General features: G+C 45.0%; 1 protein-coding gene across 4 annotated transcripts in view; it reads left to right on the forward strand.

The window, feature by feature from the left end:
* The first annotated feature begins 8,410 nt into the window (after positions 1 to 8,410).
* Positions 8,411 to 18,629, forward strand: part of ZNF266 (zinc finger protein 266) — a 63,482-nt gene continuing 53,263 nt past the window's right edge. The window contains exons 1-2 of one of the 4 annotated variants that reach the window (XM_032251891.1): positions 8,413 to 8,881; positions 9,133 to 9,194. The gene's annotated coding sequence lies outside the window, so the exon portion shown is untranslated. Of the gene's footprint in view, positions 8,882 to 9,132; positions 9,195 to 18,629 lie in introns of all 4 variants that reach the window. The other 3 variants (XM_032251894.1, XM_032251890.1, XM_032251892.1) reach the window with 3 other exon arrangements.

Genomic DNA, 18,629 nt, shown 5'->3' on the forward strand with positions numbered 1-18,629 from the left:
GTTTTGTTTTGAGATGGAGCCTCACTTTGTTGTCAGGCTGGAGTATAGTGACACCATCTCAGCTTACTGCAACCTCTGCCTCCCAGGTTCAAGCGATTCCCCCGCCTAAGCCTCCTTAAGTAGCTGGGACTACCGTTGTGCGCCACCACGCCCAGCTAATTTATTGTATTTTAGTAGAGACGGGGTTTCACCATGTTGGCCAGGATGGTCCCAATCTCCTGACCTTGTGATCCGCCCACTTCAGCCTCCCAAAGTGTTGGGATTACAGGCATGAGCCACTGTGCCTGGCTCCTGATTTATTATATTTTTGGTAGAGATAGGGTTTCACCCTGTTGGCCAAGCTGGTCTCTACTCCTGACCTCAAGTGATCACCAGCTTTGACCTCCTAACATGCTGGGATTACAGGCGTGAGCCACTGCACCTGGTATTCTTCTCATCTTATTGAACATGTAAAAACACCCTGGAGAGAAACCCCTTTTTTTGAGATGAAATCTTGCTCCATAGCCCAGGCTGGAGTGCAATGATGCAATCTTGGCTCATTGCAACTTCTCCCCCCTGGGTTCAAGTGATTTTCCTACCTCAGCGTCCCAAGTAGCTGGGATTACAGGTGTGCACCACTGCACCTGGCTAGTTTTTTGCATTTTTAGTAGAAATGGGGTTTCACCATTTTGGCCAGGCTGGTATCAAACTTCTGACCTCAAGTAATCTGCCTGCCTTTGCCTCCCAAAGTGCTAGGATTACAGGTGTGAGCCACCACACCTGGCTGAGAAACCTATTTTATGTAAGGAATGAGGAAAATCCTTTTGGAGGTCCATGTGCCTTAATAGTCACATTGTAATGCATACTGGTGAGAAAACTTATCAGTGTAAGCATTGTGTCAAAAGTGCTCATTTGTTCCTGTTCACTTCAAAGATAGGAAAGAACTTACACTCTGAAGATGCTCCATAAAGTTAAAGGCATCTAGGAGAACCGTTGGAATCTCCTGACAATGCATAATGTAAGAGTTCACCCTGAAGCTGTACAGTGTTAGAAACAAAGCTTTCAATGTTTCCTTGGGTTCTTGCAATGGAGATAAACCCTTTGGATATAAGATACGTTCAGAAGTATTCTTGCCAAATACTTTGGTGTTCACCTGCAATTTCACAGTGGAGAAAAACTTCATGAAGGTAATAAATGTTGGGAAGTATTTTTTTGTTATTCTTCAACCTTTAGTGAATGAGGTGCATTCACACTAATGAGAAACAGCATGTATGGAATATCAGAATTGCTTTTCTGTTTACTGAAACCTGACAGAGACATGGCTTTCTAGGTGGTTCTATAGAACTAATTTTTATTTTAAATCTTTTTTTTTTTTTTGAGAACAAGTTTTGCTCTTGTTGCCCAGGCTGGAGTGCAATGGTGTGATCTTGGCTTACCACAACCTCTGCCTTCTGAGTTCAAGCGATTCTCCTGCCTCAGACTCCTGAGTAGCTATGATTACAGGCATGCCCCACCATGCCTGGCTAATTTTGTATTTGTAGTACAAAAATACAGTACCATGTTGGTCAGTCTGGTCTTGAACTCTCGACCTCAGGTGGCCTGCCTGCCTTGGCCTCCCAAAGTGCTGGGATTACAGGTGTGAGCCATTGCACCTGGCCTATAGAACTATTTCTCGTACCCCTCTGCTCATCCCTGGCATGGTATGTCTTTCTCCACACCACTCTAGTCTAGTTGCTACATCCTCTGGGTTACTACTGACCTAAAGTGGGTCTTCAGGATTCAGACAGTCCTAACAGTATAGACTCTGTTTTTTGGTTTGTCATGGTCTTAGACATGGCCCACCTATAGTGGGTCACACTGGCCAAGGTAAAGGGTATGATACAGCTTTACAATGTAAAAATACTCTTGTTCCTGTTTTCACACTTGATCTCAGATAAATGGTCAGGGTTGAAGAAGGGTCTGAGTGGAGAAAGGTTGAAATAACAGAAGTAACTTAAGATACTGTGATTTCATGGCCATGGAGGGAGACCCATAACCCTTCACCTGGAGAGGTGGGAACTCCTGTAACTGTCAGGCAGTGCAGAGAGGTGGTGGGAACCACGAATGTTGTCTTTGATGCCACCGTTTGGCACAGCAATCATACATGCCTGACTCAATTAACTGCTGTGATTGGCAGTATAACCCATTTGTGGATTTTCATTTTGCCCATGTGCTATGAAAACAGAGGAACTCCTGTGAACATGGATGGTCATGATATTCTGCTGTGCTTGATACCATCACTGGCACTTCCTGAATGTGGCCCTGGGATATACACACATACAAGCTGCATAACCAGATTCCAGTCTGAGTGGTACAAATTTAAATATTTCTGTTATATCATGTACAGCCATTAAGGCTCTTGTTGCTTGGTGACTCATTCTGTGGTTCTTAATCCAACCAGTGTAATGGTAATCCAAAGCTTCAGGTAAATTTGCCAATCCTGAATCGGCTGGGTGTCATGGCTTATGCCTGTAATCCCAGCACTTTGGGAGGCCAAGTTGGGCAGATCACTTGGGCTCAGGAGTTCAAGACCAGCCTGGGCAAACATGGTGAAACCCCATCTCTACAAAAAATACAAAGATTAGGCTGGTGTGATGGCACGTGCCTGTAATCCTACCTACTCAGGAGGCTGAGGTAGGAGTCTCACTGAGCCCAGGGAGGTCAAGGCTGCAGTGAGCTGTGATTGCGCCATTGGACTTCAACCTGGGTGACAGAGTGAGGCCTTGTCTAACAACAAAAAAAAGAAACGCTGAATCGAGGAGGTCTGTGCGTTTTCATGTTACATGTTTTCTTATGGAGAGGAACGGGTTTTAGAGTGGTTCTCCTGTGGTATGAGTGTTATTATTTAGCCCATCTTTGTTGCCTTTAACTGTTGCCAGTGACGCAAAAGATGCAGATTAGTCTTAATTGCCTTGTGTGACTTCCGTCACCTCACAGACTGTCCTTAGATGCCATTCTGATTGTCTCAAATAAGACCTATAGGTTCTCCCTAAACTTTTTCACAGTTGTCTGAGGATGAGCACTTGTGGGTCATGGGTGAGGTCAATACTGCAGGTTGGCCTCATCCTGGTGCTTGGACTAGTAGTGATGTATCACTAAGAAATGATACCCTAAAGCCGGGTGCGGTGGCTCAAGCCTGTAATCCCAGCACTTTGGGAGGCCGAGGCGGGTGGATCACGAGGTCAGGAGATCGAGACCATCCTGGTCAACATGGTGAAACCCCGTCTCTACTAAAAATACAAAAAATGAGCTGGGCATGGTGGCGCGCGCCTGTAATCCCAGCTACGCAGGAGGCTGAGGCAGGAGAATTGCCTGAACCCAGGAGGCGGAGGTTGCGGTGAGCCAAGATCGCGCCATTGCACTCCAGCCTGGGTAACAAGAGCGAAACTCCGTCTCAAAAAAAAAAAAAAAAGAAATGATACCCTAGCCTAGACATTGCCTAGCTTCAGAAGCTGATTCTGATTGTCAATATATAGTCACTTGAGCTGGGCATGGTGGCTCACTTCTGTAATCTCAGCAGTTTCGGAGGCCGAGGTGGGTGGATCATGAGGTCAGGAGTTTGAGACCAGCTGACCAACATGGTGAAACCCCGTCTCTACTAAAGATACAAAATTAGCTGGACATGGTGGCGAATGCCTATAATCCCACCTACTCAGGAGGCTAAGGCAGCAGAATCGCTTGAACCTGGGAGGCGGAGGTTGCGGTGAGCAGAGATTGTGCCACTGCATTCCGGCCTGGGTGACAGAGTGAGACTCTGCCTCAAAAATAAATAAAGTCACTTGATCTTTGTATACTATATTTTACTAGAAGTATTGTTCAACATTCTTTAACATTCTAGTTCCCGGCTGTTTGGGAGTCTTTTGAGATGGAGCTTTGCTCTGTTGCCAAGCTGGAGTGCATGGATGGAGTGCAGTGGCACGATCTCAGCTCACTGCAACCTCTGCCTCCTGGGTTCAAGCAATTCTGGCTCAGCCTCCCAAGTAGCTGGGACTACAGGCACCCGCCACCACTCCTGGCTAAGTTTTTTGTATTTTTAGTGGAGACGGCATTTCACCATGTTGGCCAGATGATCTTCATCTCTTGACTTCATGATCCACCTGCCTCAGCCTCCCAAAGTGCTGGGATTACAGCCGTGAGCCACTGTGCCCGGCCAAGATTCTAGGTTTTATGTATTGTTTGGCGTTTTCCACGTAGGCATACATATTATCTGTAACTGACAGTTTGATTTTTCCACTTCTTTTCGGTCATTTATGTCTTGTGTAGACAGAAAAGACTAGAACAATAACTAGAAGTTGGCTGGGTGCAGTTGCTCACGGCTGTAATCCCAGCACTTTGGGAGGCCAAGGCGGGCAGATCACAAGGTCAGGAGTTCGAGACTAGCCTGGCCAACATGGTGAAACACTGTTTCTATTAAATATACAAAGATTAGCTGGGCGTGGTGGCACATGCCTGTAATCCTAGCTACTCAGGAAGCTGAGGCAGGAAAACTGGAACCTGGGAGGCAGAGATTGCAGTAAGCCTAGGTTGCACCATTGCATTCCAGCCTAGGGGATAGAGCGAGAGTCTGTCTCAGAAAAACAAAAACAAAAAAAAACTACGAGTAGTAAAAGAAGCATACTTTTCTTTCTAATCCTAATGGCAGATGTTTTCCATCTTTAGTAATCACTGTATTGGTTGCTGTAGCATTTTAAAAATTCAGTTTTTTCTAACTTTGATTGTTTAGGGAGTCTTTCCCATGAATGGCATAAGAATTTATTGAATACCTTTCTCTTGATTCCTCTTTGTGATCTTGTTTACTCGGAACATTCAAGTACATAGGACTGACTGTACCTGCCCTTGTTAAATACCTGCCCTCGATAAATACCTAATATTTAAAAGTATAAGTAATAAAAGGAGTTTTTTAAAAATGCGGAAAGTTAACTGATTGACATTCCAAGGTTATATCATCCTTGTAATTCCAGAAAAATGCAATTTTAGTATAACGGATTAACTTTTTGTTTGCCTGAATATTTCATATACCTATAATGTAAAGATTTAAAAAAAATTTACACTGGCATGTAATATTCTTTTCTTAGTCTATCATTGCCGGTTTTTTTGTATGAAGATTGGAGTTTTTTCTCCTTTCCTTAACTTGTACAGTACTTTCTTATTACAAGTATTGTTTTACCAGTCATAATTCACTGGCAGAATCAGCTGAATCTGGATTACTTGTTGCCATTGTTATGGGATATTATTTTTGTGTTTTGGAATAAATTCAAAGCATGGACTTTGAATAATTGAATTCAATTATTTTTATATTTTTTAGGCACTAGTAAGGTTTCCAGTTTTATCTTTTTAAAATATTTATGTTTTCTTTCCTAATTTCTTAAGTCTGTTTTGTCAAGAATTGTTTTTATAGGCTTTTTTGTACTTTAAAATTTATACTCAATGTTCATAATATTTTGATATTTTAAGTGTTTGTGGCTTTTGCTGTTATATACCTTTTGCATACCACTTTTCATTCCTGATACTTCTGTGTATCTTTTCTCCTTTATGAAAAACATTAATATTGCTAGAATTTACTTAATGTTGTTAATTTCTGTAAAAAAAAATGGAGGTTTGATTATTGTAGTATATTTTTGGTTTGTGTTCTGTAGTAGTCAAGTTGTGCTGCCATAGCAAATTGTCATAGGATGGTTTAAGCAACAGAAATTAATTTTCTCAGTGTTATGGAGGTTGTAAAAGTTTTCAGGGTGCCAGCATAGTTGGTTTGTGGTGAGGGCATCTTGGCTTGTAGAGTACTGCCTTCTCATTATCTCTCATTATGCTGCCCCTCTTTGGCTGACAGATACATCAAGCTCTCTTGTGTCTCTGCTTTATAAGGCACTAATGCTATCATGAGAGCCTCATCCTCATGATTTCATCCAACCCTAACTACCTCCAGAATCCCCCATATGCAAATATAAACACCTTAGGAGTTGGGGCAGCAAGATATGAACATTGTAAGGGGAGGAGGGTATACACAGTTTAGTCCATAGTGTTCTATTTTGTTAATTTTTATTTTTAATTTTTGCTTTCAGCATAGTACATTATTTTTTCTGACTTTTAGGTTCAGGGCATACATGTGCATATTTGTAACTTGGGTAAATTGTGTGTTGCTGAGATTTGGGTAAATTGTGTGTTGCTGAGGTTTGGTGTGAGGTGAGATCACGCCATTGCACTCCAGCCTGGTGACAGAATGAGACTCCCATCTCAAAAAAAAAAAAAAAAAAAAAAAAGGTAAATGGATTTTCCCATTCAAAGATTTTTTTTAGGGTGATGAAAATGTTCTAAAATTATGTTTGAACAACACTGTGAATATACTAAAAAATATTGAACTATATAGCTTTGAGTGAACTGTGTTATATGTGAATTATATCTCAATAAAGGTGGTCTAAAAACCAAAAGGGAAAATCATGATAAAAACTACATCATTGGGAGCGTAAAACTTTAATGTCTATTAAGCATTTAGGGTAGTAAGATACAAAAAACAGTTACCACCAGGTGTGGTGGCTCACACCTGTAATCCCAGCACTTTGGGAGACCAAGGTGGGTGGATCACCTGAGGTCAGGAGTTTGAGACCAGCCTGGCCAACATGGCGAAACCCCACCTCTACTAAAAAACAGCACAAAAATTATCTGGGTATGGTGGAGCGTGCCTGTAATCCCAGCTACTCGGGAGGCTGAGACAGGAGAATTGGTTGAACCCAAGAGGAGGAGGTTGCAGTAAGCAGAGATTGTGCCACTGTATTCCTGCCTGGGTGACAGAGGAAGAGTCTGTCTCAAAAACACAAACACACACACAGCTATTTTTTTTTAAAACATGGAATATTAAACGTTGAAATAAAACCACTGGAATGAAAAGATTATGATCTTGATACAGGCATAAGTAAACATATTACTGACTTAGAGTCTAGAATCAGATACAGGTATACATAGGAATTTATAGTTTAATGAACATGGAATTTCAAATCAGTAAGTCAAGGACAGTTTATCAAAATGTGGTACTACAATAATTGGCCATCTTTCCAGAGGAAAAAAATATTGCATCCACTATTCCCACGCTACATGCTGAAACGCATTGCATGAGCATGAAAGATTTCAATGTTTTTTTTTGTTTTTTTTTTGTTTTTTTGAGACGGAGTTTCGCTCTTGTTACCCAGGCTGGAGTGCAATGGCACGATCTCGGCTCACCGCAACCTCCGCCTCCTGGGTTCAGGCAATTCCCCTGCCTCAGCCTCCTGAGTAGCTGGGATTACAGGCACGCACCACCATGCCCAGCTAATTTTTTGTATTTTTAGTAGAGACGGGGTTTCACCATGTTGACCAGGATGGTCTCGATCTCTTGACCTCGTGATCCACCCGCCTCGGCCTCCCAAAGTGCTGGGATTACAGGCTTGAGCCACCGCGCCCGGCCCGATTTCAATGTTTTTAAAGTAATATGCTGCAGAAGAAAATTAGGAAATCTGTATGTAACATGGAGTTTATGGAGACTTCTTAATGCAAGACAGGAAACTTAAAAAAGAAGCTCCTTCTTTAGATGAAAAATTTATTAACTCCACAAAGGCCACCCACTACGAACCACAGCAAAAATGATTTCTGGAGAAACCAGAATCACTCCTGCATAAGTGAATGCCTGATATTAGAGCTATTTTACAATGCAGTATGGGAGGCCCTGGAACTTGCGGTAAGATATCAGAAACGATACATTATTCAAAGAAAAAAACATTTACAAAAAGTATCAGTAGTTGAAAACACAAAGGAATCAACTATTTGACTTTAGAATGGCGTCCAGATCAATGAAATAAGGGGAAATATAGGCCTAAAGTTGAATTGGGTCCGGCGCTGTGACGTACGCCTGTAATCTCAGCCTTTGGGGAGGCCTAGGCGGGAGGACTGCTTGAGCCCAGGAGTTTGAGGCTGCAGTGAGCCGTGATCGCCAGCCTGGATGACACAGTGAGACCCTGTCTTAACAAAAAAAAAAAAAGACTACATCGAATGAATGGAGGAGATAGACCAGATCATGGACTTACAGATTTATAAACGGAAGAATCATTTAAAGGGTGCTAGGAACGTCGGAGGAGGCGAGAAGAAAAGCTTTTGTGAACATTATGAGCATCCTGTGGAGAAGCCCCCACCTTTAACCTTGCAGCACCAACGACCCCACCCTAGGTATGGGCCCCGTCCGCAGGCTTGGTTCTAACCTCAGCCTTGTGCTGTGCGACCATTTTGGCCTCTATTCCCCAAGCTGAGCCGACTCCAAGGCCTCTCCGTACCCAGGGGGGAGTAAACCAGAATTTCTCTGCCTGAGGATGTTCAGCTTGGCGGAGGTTGCCGTCCCGGAGCGCTCCTCTGCGTTTGGGTCTGGAAGCGGAAGTGACGACATCAGCGGAGCGCTGTTGTCTTTTCCGGCGCTTTCTCCGCGCTGCCAAACCCGTTTTCTTTCTGATGGTCTTCGGACTTAGTACAGCTGTGGCGAGGCCGGATCACCTTCAGGAATCAGCAGTGGAAGTGGTGGTGAAAGTAGCAGTTTGAGCCAGGATGCCGAGGGGCCACCTTAGGCCTTGCCTGCTCCGCTTGGTCCGCCGGGGCCGCCAGGTCCCAAATGCAACTGGACCTGTCACTGCGACGGCCCTGGGCCAGGAGAGCTTTCGAGATCTGTCATAAGGGCGCTTCCTCACGGTTTTTGCAAACACGGAGATTGCCGCTTCATCTTCCTCCAAAGCAATCTTTGTGACTTTTTTTTTTTTTTTTTTTTTTTCCCTGAAACGAATTTTTGCCGTTCGAGTTGATTGTGGTCCTTAGTCCCCCCATCTCCTGGACCTGGCGAGTTCGGCGCGTGCTGGTGAGCACTGGGGTGAAAGTTAGTTTCGGGGGTTTCTTCCTCCTGTTTTTGCAAACAAACTTTCATCTAAGAATGTGTTGGCGCATCCTGTATTTGTTTTTGACACTCTACTTGAGGTAGAAGCATAAAGCTACTTTTAGATATCTGGGGTGTGCTTATTTCCCTGTGATTATAAACGTTATTAAACCGCAAGTCTTTCTGCTGAAGAAAAGCAAGAATATTTAGCTATTCTTTTCATCTGAACTTCCTAGGCCTGTACCTCCCCACAGAGCTTCAAAACGGGCGTATAGGAAGAAAGAATGGAGGCTTTGAAGTAAGTTGAACATTGCAGGCGTGACAGTTAAGGTTTAAATGCTTGGGAATACGTGTCCTGTAGATAAAGACATGTCCTTTTAAAACCGCAATACTATGATTTGAACCAAGAAAATTAAAAATGTTAATATGTGCCCTGTGTAAAAAGGTACAGTTCTCTACTTTGTACCAATGTATGCTTTTGATTGTTTTGGTGTCTAATATGTACCCAAGTGTTTTGTTTTGTTCTGTTTTTGAGACAGAGTCTTGCCCTGTTGCACAGTCTGGAGTGCATTGGCGCGAACTCGGCTCACTGCAACCTCCGCCTCTCGGGTTCAAGCGATTCTCCTGCTTCAGCCTCCCAAGTAGTTGGGATTACAGGCGCCCGCCACCATGCCCGGCTAATTTTTTTGTACATTTTTAGTAGAGACGGGGTTTCACCGTGTTGGCCAGACTGGTCTGGAACTCCTGACCTCATGATCCGCCCACCTTGGCCTCCCAAAGTGCTGGGATTACAGGTGTGAGCCACCGCGCTCAGTAAATATGTAGCCAAGTATTATATATTGCAGTTGTTCATGTCTTTTAGTCTCTTTGCGACTTTTTAGTCTCTTTACAACTATCAGTCGCTGTTTATTCGTTATGTTGTCTTTTTTTTGCTGAGTCACTCGTGCTTTAAGAAAGTTATGGCCGGGCGCTGTGGCTCAAGCCTGTAATCCCAGCACTTTGGGAGGCCAAGGCGGGTGGATCACGAGGTCAAGAGGTCGAGACCATCCTGGTCAACATGGTGAAACCCCGTCTCTACTAAAAATACAAAAAATTAGCTGGGCATGGTGGTGCGTGCCTGTAATCGCAGCTACTCAGGAGGCTGAGGCAGGAGAATTGCCTGAACCCAGGAGGCGGAGGTTGCTGTGAACCGAGATCGCGCCATTGCACTCCAGCCTGGGTAACATGAGTGAAACTCCGTCTCAAAAAAAAAAAAAAAAAAGAAAGTTATGACCGGGCGTGGTGGCTCACGCCTATAATCCAAGCACTTTGGAGGCCAAGGCGGGCGGATCCCCTGAGGTCGGGAGTTCAAGACCAGCCTGACCAACATGGTGAAACCCTGTCTTTATTAAAAAAAAAAAAAAAAGGAGAAAGTTATACATTTTGGTAGTTCTGATTGTATTCTGTTCTGTGTTTAAATGTATCCTTCATTTCTTGGTGTATCCTGTAAATGGATGAGTGAATGGTTGAATAAGGCACAGTGAAAAAATTCAACTTAGGGCTGCTCTTAGGGAGGTTGTAAACTGCTGGAGGAGGCTGTCATGTAACCAAGCAAATAAGTGTATTACAAATTGATGGGGGTCTGTAAGTAAAGTAGAGAACAGAATTATTTTCTCTGTCTTTCTATGGAACAGGCAATGCTAAGACAAGAGTGATATTCAAGCTGAGAACAAAAATATGGTATGATTTAGCTATGGTGAAGGGGAAGGAAATAAGAGCTGGGTAAAGCATTCTGTGAATTGGCTGACTCCATTTCTAGGGTGAGAGAGAGGAATGCATCACACATCAAAAATTACTCCCAGGTTTGACCTAGTCAGTATTCTTTCTTTGGTTGGGGAAATAATGTGATAGGATAATTTAATCTTCAGTATGTGACTGACAGGAAAAAGCAAGTGATATCTTTTTTTGGTTTGTTTTGTTTTGAGACAGTTTTGCTGTTGCCCAGGCTCCAGTGCGGTGGAACTATCTCAGCTCACTGTAACCTCTGCCTCGGGTTTTCAAGCCATCCTCCTGCCTCAGCCACCCTAGTAGCTGAGATTATAAGCATGTGCCACCACGCCTGGCTAATTTTTTCTTTTTCTTTTTTTTTTTTTTTTTTGTAGTGATGGTTTCACCATGTTGGCCAGGCTGGTCTCAGACTTCTGACCTTAAGTGATCTGCCTACCTCAGCCTCCCAAAGTGCTGGGATTGTGGGTGTGAGCCACTGTGCCTGGCCAAAGTAAGTGATATCTGACAAATGATGTAAATCAAGGGAAAATAGGAGAAGCATAAGGGATTAATGAGTATCAGTGGCAGAGCATTGAAAAATAAGCTCTCCATGAAAATTAACTGATGTTAATTATCAGTCTTAGGAAATGTGTATATTAATAAACAGAGAGACAAAACCTCTTTCAGTGTTTTTTTTTTTTTTTTTTTTTTCTGTTCACTTTTGGGCTCCTTCTACCTAAATTAGTCCTTTGCTTCCCAGAAGGAATATCCAGACTAAGCACTCTGTGTGACTCCTTATAGACACTTACCTATCTGGGGGTTGGGTTGATACACTCCATATAAGTAAATGAGCAGAAAACTCACCTGCCAATGTGGGCTGCCAAAAAACTGTGAAGGGGCCATATGGCCTGGAAATACAACAGACCTTAGAATAATGTCTGTTAATTATAATGTCAATGAGGGAAAAAAATCTATTTCCAGTAGGGCCACTCTGTAGCTTCTGCACGTTCTTCCCATGTCTGCTTGGGTTTTCTCTGGGTACTCTGGTTTCCTCCCACATCCCAGTGATGCACGTTAGCTTAATCGGCATGTCTAAATTGTCCCACTATGAATGTGTGTATGTGTGAAGGAGTTTGAGAGAGTGCCGCCTACCCTGGAGTGGCATCCTGTTCAGGGTTGACTCCCACCTTGTGCCCTGACTGTTAGTATGAGCTCTGGCCATTTTCATCCTGCAACTGGAATAAGCGGATTGGAGAATGAATAATCAATACAAAATATTGTAAACTAAAAATTCATAAAACATTTGATAATGATACAAATGTACAACAATAAATGATACCACTTAGCAAGCTTGCCCCATTTGTTACTGTTTGTTTTTTGAGCTTCTTGGTGGTAGGAGGTGGTCCTTACAGGTTTTGCTTTGGAAGCATTCCTTGATTTAACCCATCACTGTTAACTGCCATCACACACAGATTCACGAAAAATTGGATAAATATTCTTTTTTTTTTTTGTTTGAGATGGAGTTTCGCTCTTGCTGCCCAGGCTGGAGTGCAATGGCACGATTTTGGCTCACTGCAACCTCTGCCTCTGAGGTTCAAGTGATTCTCCTGCCTCAGCCTCCCAAGTAGCTAGGAGTACAGGAGCCCACAATGATATCCATTTAATTTTGTATTTTAGTAGAGGCATGGCTTCCTCTGTGTTGGTCGGGCTGGTCTTAAAGTCCTGACCTCAGGTGATCCTCTCGCCTCGGCCTCCCAAAGTGCTGAGATTACAGGTGTGAGCCACGGCGCGCAGCAATATCCTATGTTTATTAGTCTTTCTTAAATGTATATGTAGCTCACTTTTTTTTCAGTATTTAATATTAGAAGTGTTTGGGGTCTTTATTTAGAAGTTTCGTGATGTTTTTGTGACCAGAAATACGTGGTAGGAACTTAACTCTCTTATATCAATTAGTGTGTGAAAAAATTGGCTTTGTTGTATGTCATTTCTCTTAAAGTCTCAGTTTCCAAGAACCCGTTGATGACTTTAAGTGAAGACTTAAATTGTATACATTTTCTCTGCCACTTAGGGGTTCCAGTGAGCTAGCTGCACATAGTGAAATCATAGTTGAGGGTTCTGATATAAAGTGTCTGAGGATGTGCATATGCTGCTTTTTGGAGAGTATATTGAAAACCAATTTCAACAACTGTTGGCACACACTTACTGCCCTACAACAACAGTCATGTGTGCAACATGTGTATTAAGATAAAAGTAGCCCAGGTGCAGTGGCTCACACCTGTAATCCCAACACTTTGGGAGACCAAGGTGGATGGATCACTTGAGGTCGGGAGTTCCAAGACCAGCTTGGCCAACATGGTGAAACCCCATCTCTACTAAAAAAATACAAAAATTAGCCGGGCATGGTGGCAGATACCTGTAATTCCAGATGCTTCAGAGACTGAGGCAGGAGACTCGCTTGAACCAGGGAGGTGGAGGCTGCAATGAGCCAAGATTGTGCTACTGCACTCCAGCCTGGACAACCAGAGTGAGATCCTGTTTTAAAAAAAAAAAAAAAAAATCCAAAAAACCCAACTGACTTGAGACCTCTATTATATCTGCAGTCTCTTCATTTTTGCTTATTCTTCTGTTAGAAACAGGTCAGAAGTCTTGCATACACTCAACAGAAGGGTGTTATCCAGGGGTTTGAATCTCTGGGGTCCTATTAGAGTATTTGGCCACAGTGTGGCTGTAACCCATAGGGTGGTGAAGTTTTCTGGGTTACTCAGGCTGCAGTTGGTCATAGTTCATAGCCAAAATTGAAGCAATGTTCCAAGGCAAAGGCCAGCTGCAATGGGTGGGTCAGTCTGTAGGGGGAGTCAGGACACCACTGTAGCTGTGAGGCTTGAAGTGCTTCCTGTCTGCCCCGGAAGTGCTGTGACAGACACCTCTGGGGCACATTCACATTGATGGTAATGGGCAGCTGTGCAGAGGAAATTTGGATGCCGCTTGGTTTGCAAGGCCTGGGACTTCAGTGTTCACATTTGGAAGCCTTTGGGAACAAACCTCTGGGGGACAGGTGATGCAGCAGCATGCATCCTGGCATGTGCAGTGTCTATGTCATGAGGGACACAAGCCATCAAGCCTGCTGGCACATGTGCAGAGGGCGCCTCTGCTAGTGAGAGTCCTTTGAGCATGTGGCATCCTTGTTAGAAAGGCCACAGAGTGGTGGTGACTGGGCCAGGGTTTTGTGGTATCTTAAGACTGTGTTCTAGGCCGGGCGCGGTGGCTCAAGCCTGTAATCCCAGCACTTTGGGAGGCCGAGGCGGGTGGATCACGAGGTCAAGAGATCGAGACCATCCTGCTCAACATGGTGAAACCCCGTCTCTACCAAAAATACAAAAAATTAGCTGGGCATGGTGGTGCGTGCCTGTAATCCCAGCTACTCAGGAGGCTGAGGCAGGAGAATTGCCTGAACCCAGGAGGCGGAGGTTGCGGTGAGCCGAGATTGCGCCATTGCACTCCAACCTGGGTAACATGAGTGAAACTCCGTCTCAAAAGAAAAAAAAAAAAAAAAGACTGTGTTCTGGGCACATGGCATGGACAGAGCACCCTCCACTGCCCTCACACCTACACTGCTGACCGCCATGCCACAGTTGTATCTGGCAAGTGACCCTCCCTTGTTCAGTGTCTATTCCATGTCCCCTTTTTGTATGTTACTCTAATTCGATCCTGTGGTCTCTGTCACTGGAGAGCGGCTATAAATTCTAGCCCTGTCCCGACCAAGAGGAGAGATGTTCTGGTGTGTTGGGCAGGTTAGATACAGAGAAGGCAGCACATAGCAAGTAGCAGAAGCATTTTATTACTCACAGATCTGTGAGAAGAGGGTTGCCCTTGAGGTCCTGACGGGAAGTCAGGAGACAGCCAGGTGTTAACCAGTGGGTGAGGAATGAGACAGTGAGGACCTGTGGGACTATGCCTCTGTTTTTTATTTTTTGTTTTGGAGACAGAGTCTCGCTCTTGTTGCCCAGGCTGCAGTGCAATGGCGCCATCTCGGCCCACTGCAACCTCCGCTTCCCAGGTTCAAGCGATTCTCCTGCCTCAGCCTCCTAAGTAGCTGGGATTACAGGCATGTGCCACCATGCCTGGCTAATTTTTTGTATTTTTCGTAGAGATGGGGTTTCACTGTGTTGGCCAGGCTGGTCTCGAACTTCTGACCTCAGGCAATCCACCCACCTTGGCCTCCCAAAGTGCTGGGATTACAGGCATGAGCCACTGTGCCCAGCAGGGACTGTGCCTTTGTTAAGGTCCATGGGCCTCATCCCTCGGGCTTTCCCAGCGTGGTTGTGGACTGGCTAGACCTGAGCAGTGGGGAGAACTGATGTACATGACTGGTGTTGGCCAGTAGGTTTCATTATCGTCAGCAGCTGTGAGGTGTGTTGGGCTTGGGGTCAGTCAGTAAGGTGAGGAACAAGTAGGATATGTCACAAACAACACACAGGTAGGGGAAGTTTTAAGTAAGCCAAAGGTGATGGGATCTCACTGGGTTCCAAATAACTTATGCCAGGCCTAAAAATGGATGTAGGGGCCTGGTGCAGTGGCTCACACCTGTAATCCCAGCACCTTGGGAGGCCGATCATGAGGTCAGGGGATCGAGACCATCCTGGCCAACATGGTTAAACCTTGTCTCTACTAAAAATACGACAATTAGCAGGGTGTGGTGGCACCTGCCTGTAATCCCAGCTACTCGGGAGGCCAAGGCACGAGAATCGCTTGAGACCAGGAGGCAGAGACTGCAGTGAGCTGAGATAATGCCACTAAACTATAGCCTCGTGACAGAGTGAGACTCCATCTCAAAAAAAAAAAAAAAAAAAAAAAAGAGTGTTGGGCTGTTATGTTGGAGCATATGAGCTGATGATTTAGGAAAGTATACATAAAGGTTGGTGGTATTGTGTGTAACCAAGGGGCAGGAGTGGTTGTGGTTGGATAGGCAAGACTGGAGGTCGAGACAGAAAGTGGGAGGGGTAGTAGGAGGCGTCAGGGAATAGGTGGTCCCCTCTGTCAGGTTAAGGAGTTGACTGCCTAGAGGCAGGTGCCTCTTGGGGAAAATAGTAATCTCCATTAATGATAGTAACTCCTACCAGATTTTCCTTCAGGTATGGGTGTGTGGGTGCGCACCTATGAGCAGAAAGCAAGTACTCTACCAGGATCTTGGGCTAAGCAGACAGTTCAGGAAGAAAAAAAATGTTCTGTGTTCATTTGTACTTTAGAAGAGGCAGTCCATGGGCATCGCTGTGTGGAGGTTTGAGTGCAATGGTGAAGTCATCTCCAACATGAGAGTTGTGGTTTGGGGCTGTGTTGCTCAAGGCAATGTCATTTCCAGTGGTGATATTTTGGGCTGGGACAAAGTCATCTAGGATGTCACTGGGGTATCCTTTTTAAGTGGATACGCACTGATGTAGATGTGGCCCTCTAGGCTGTACACCAACAAAGCACCCAAACCAGTAACAGTAAGATGAACAGTTAATAGAATGATATGTAGTTGTACCTGACAGTGTGCCTTTGTTTCTTTTGGCAGAAGTTTAGGTTCATATGGGTTCCTTATCACATGAGCAGCTGCCGGGCCTCTGGGACAATCTCAGATTAATAAGTCCCAGGAGACTATGCACCCTCAATTTGGCCTTCAACCCTTATGGGATGGGGCCAAGAGTGGAAATAAGTTAAGCCCTAGAGCATGACAGAGAATTTCAGGAGCTTATTTGATGGTTTGGAAATTGAAAAGTAGTTATTTGAGGACATTTTTCTGTTTTTCAGTGAAACCAGTTATCTGAGACCTATTAGGGAAATGAAAGTTCTATTGAATACATTTTTGAAGGGGCTAGCATTGTGCATTTTAAGAGGGGAAACATGGGCTGGGCACAGTGGCTCACCCCTGTAATCCCAGCAGTTTGGGAGGCCAAAGTGGAAGGATAGCTTGAGCCCAGGAGTTTGAGACCAGCCTGGACAACATAGCAAGACCCTGCCTCTTTAAAAAAAAATTAAATTGACAGAAAAGAAGTGAAACATACATCTTGGTTACAAATAATGTCTGTAATTCTGAAGAGGATAAGTAGTGTCCTGGCAAGGCCTTGTATTGTGGCCTTTAGTATATGGAGAGAGATGGGATTTTGCTTTATAGTTCGTTTTTTTTTTTTTTGATCTCTGGCCTCCATTTGTGCTTCCTGTCTGCCCAGTTTGTAGGCAGCTGCCTCTCTGTCTAGGGTGTCCAGTTGACCTTGTCAGGGTAGGGGCGTAGAGCAACAGATGCAAGGGAAGGCAGCCTCATGGGGATAGCAGACCCTGGTGGCAGCCTTGTCAGCGAGGTACCATCATCTCCCCAGTGAAGGAGCCACTCCTGTTGTCATGTTGGGAAGTCCGCAGGCCTCCCTGGATACTGCCTCTCCACTCAGCGGGCAGCCAGCATGCCAGTCTTCCTCTTTCACTCTGCTAACCCTCCAGTGTCTGCCTGACCCATTTCTGCCTCTCAGTAGCAAGCCCATCGTGCCAGAGTGAGGCCTTGGGAATACAGTTGCTTTCCTCCAGCCCAACAGTTCCTATTGGGGAAGTGACAGCAGCCTTGGATAGTGTAATGCCCCTCCTGCCCTCTTAAGGCTAGCAGTTGGTAAGTCCCAGGGAGCGCTAGGACTATGGAGGACCCACCCAGTTTAGGGAGGGGAGTTTTGGCAGCGCTCCACAAAGACAACAGGCAGCAGTGCACAGCAGCAGAGAGGCACCCCAGCAGGCCATGGAGCCCTCCCATGTGGCATCAGCCATGCGGGCAGGCCAGGTAGTAGGCAGGCCAAGAGCATTCTGAAGGCCTTGTGTTGTGTCCCTCGGGTTGTGAGCACACACCCTGTTCACTGCCACCGAGTATATTTTCCTCTGTTTTGGTCTAGGGGGTCTCTCTCTCTCTCTCTCTCTCTGGAGAGTGGCTGCAAATTTTAGCCTTGCCAGTTCGGGGAGGAGAGTTACATTCCAGTGTGTTGGGCAGGCAAGATAGAGAAACACATGAAATGTCGGAAGCATCCTCCTGCTCACAGATCTCCAAGATAGGAGGCTGCTCTCGAGGGCTGATGAAGTCCAGAGACAGCCGGGCACTCAACCTGTGGGCTAGGAATGAGAGAGGACCTGTGGGGCCATGTCTTTGTTAAGGTCAGTGGACGTTATCCCTCAGGCCTTCCTTTGGGGGTTGTGAATTGGTTGCACAAAGGGAAGGTCTTATTTATATGACTCTGGTGTTGGTCATTAAGTTTTATTGTAGTAAGCTGCCGTGAGATGTGTTGGGTTTAGGGCCAGTGAGGTGAGGAGCAAGCAGGCTATATAAGAAACAGCTTCACGAAGTCAAGAGATCGAGACCATCCTGGTCAACATAGTGAAACCCCGTCTCTACTAAAAATACAAAAAAATTAGCTGGGCATGGTGGTGCACGCCTGTAGTCTCAGCTACTTGGGAGGCTGAGGCAGGAGAATTGCTTGAACCCAGGAGGTGGAGGTTGCAGTGAGCCGAGATCATGCCATTACACTCCAGCCTGGGTAACAAGAGCAAAACTCCATCTCAAAAAAAAAAAAAAAAAAAAAGAAACAGCTACATAGGGAGGAGAAGTTTTAATTAGGACAACAGCGATGAGGGTATTGGAGCTGAGATAAATAAATAGCTGACTGGTGGCCGGGCGCGGTGGCTCAAGCCTGTAATCCTAGCACTTTGGGAGGCCGAGGCGGGTGGATCAAGAGGTCAAGAGATCGAGACCATCCTGCTCAACATGGTGAAACCCCGTCTCTACTAAAAATACAAAAAATTAGCTGGGCATGGTGGTGCGTGCCTGTAATCCCAGCTACTCAGGAGGCTGAGGCAGGAGAATTGCCTGAACCCAGGAGGTGGAGGTCGCAGTGAGCCGAGATCACGCCATTGCACTCCAGCCTGGGTAACAAGAGCGAAACTCCGTCTAAATAAATAAATAAATAAATAAATAGCT

This window comes from Sapajus apella, unplaced genomic scaffold (assembly GCF_009761245.1).
Source record: "Sapajus apella isolate SASKATOON/1434 unplaced genomic scaffold, GSC_monkey_1.0 scaffold77, whole genome shotgun sequence".
Taxonomy (NCBI): Eukaryota; Metazoa; Chordata; class Mammalia; order Primates; family Cebidae; genus Sapajus; species Sapajus apella.